General features: G+C 40.0%; 1 non-coding gene across 1 annotated transcript; it reads right to left on the bottom strand.

The window, feature by feature from the left end:
- Positions 1-644: 644 nt before the first annotated feature.
- Positions 645-751, bottom strand: LOC141654328 (small nucleolar RNA R71). The gene has a single exon (XR_012547889.1). It is a non-coding gene; the product is annotated as a small nucleolar RNA R71 (small nucleolar RNA).
- Between the last annotated feature and the right edge of the window lie 907 nt (positions 752-1,658).

Here is a 1,658-nt window from a genome sequence, read left to right as displayed (position 1 = left end):
TTACCTTGGGAAGTAAAACTCCTCAAGGTTTGTTCTAATTGTTTTCAAGTTGTTTGATATTTTGCATGTCTAGAAGATCACAAGGTAACTTGTTACCCATTGATCACGAAATTGAAAGGACTTTGACAAACAATAGAAGACTTGCTAGAGGTACTTTGAGAGGTATTGGTGAGGTTGTAGATATTCAACCAAACACTATTGAATTCATCAACCCTTTTGCAAGAGAAGGTGAGGAGAACCCAACACAAAATCCAACACAAAATCAACCCACAATGCCTAAATTCTCATCACATTCCGTACCAACCGAGGAGAACCTACCTAATGGTACTCCCACACCACAACACTTAACCGGATATTTTATTGCCAAATCCGCATTTATCCAATTAGTCGAAAGAAGCCGATTTGGGGGGATGGCTAGTGAAGACCCTCACTCTCACATGGAGACTTTTTGTGACTATTGTGATGCGATTTCACAAACCGGTGTAACTCAAGACCAAATTCGATGGGTCTTATTTCCTTTCTCTCTAATCGACACCGCAAAACAATGGTTGAAGAACCTTGATAAGGCTACTCTTGGAATTGACTCTTGGAAGAAGTTGGCTCTAGCTTTCTACAAAACATTCTACCCTCCGGAAAAGACTAACATGCTAAGAGCTCAAATTACGGGTTTTAAGCAAAGGGATGAAGAATCTTTGTATGAAGTTTGGGAGCGGTTCAAAGGAATTTGTCGCTCATGTCCTCATCATGGACTTAGCGAGTGGTTCTTGGTACAACAATTTTGGAACGGTCTTTATGAAGACTCAAGAAACATTCTTAACATGGGATCAAATGGCATGTTCACCGAAGTTGACGATAATCAAACTTGGAACAAGATTGAGGAAATGGCGGTCCATAACTCACAATATAGTAGACCTCGCAAGGCTACTTGAGGAGGAAAGCACGAAGTGGACTCCATTACTCAATTGGGTGCTCAACTTAGTGCTCACATTGATACCATTAACTTGAAATTCGAAAAGGCTATGGCTAAACTTGAAGAAGCCTCAAAATCACCAAACAATCATGTTAATGCCATGGTAGCATCTTCATCAATCCCAAGTGGAATATGTGAGAATTGTGGAACTTTGGGACATGACCAAAGTGAATGTAGGGGAACTAATGAGCAAGTGAATGCTTTTCAAGCATACAAGAGTGGTACCCCTTATTCAAATTATTACAATGAAAACACCAAATTCCACCCAAATCTCTCATATAAAAGCCAAAATGTTCAAAACCCTCAACAAACATACACCCCACCTCCCATGAGAAACCAAAATCAAAGACCCTTTTACAACCAAAACCAAGGTTACCAAAATCAAACTCCATACAATCAACAAAATGACCAAGGTTTTGATGTTCAAAAAGCGGTCCTCCAAATGCAAAAGAATCAACAAGAGTTTTTCACTCAAATGCAAAAGGATAGTCAAGCAAAGGACATCACCATCAACAACATCGTAGCCCACACAAAAATGTTGGAGACTCAATTGACCCAACTAGCATCTTCAAGTTCTCAAAGGCAAAAGGGGCAATTACCACCTCAAAGTAATCCCCCAAGACATGAAACAGTTAGTGCCATTCACTTGAGGAGTGGTACGAGATATGAGGGACCAAAGAAGCAAGTT

Source organism: Silene latifolia, chromosome 4, assembly GCF_048544455.1.
Source record: "Silene latifolia isolate original U9 population chromosome 4, ASM4854445v1, whole genome shotgun sequence".
Taxonomy (NCBI): Eukaryota; Viridiplantae; Streptophyta; class Magnoliopsida; order Caryophyllales; family Caryophyllaceae; genus Silene; species Silene latifolia.
The sequence above is the reverse complement of the archived record's forward strand: the minus strand, read 5'-3'. Positions and strand labels throughout refer to the sequence as shown.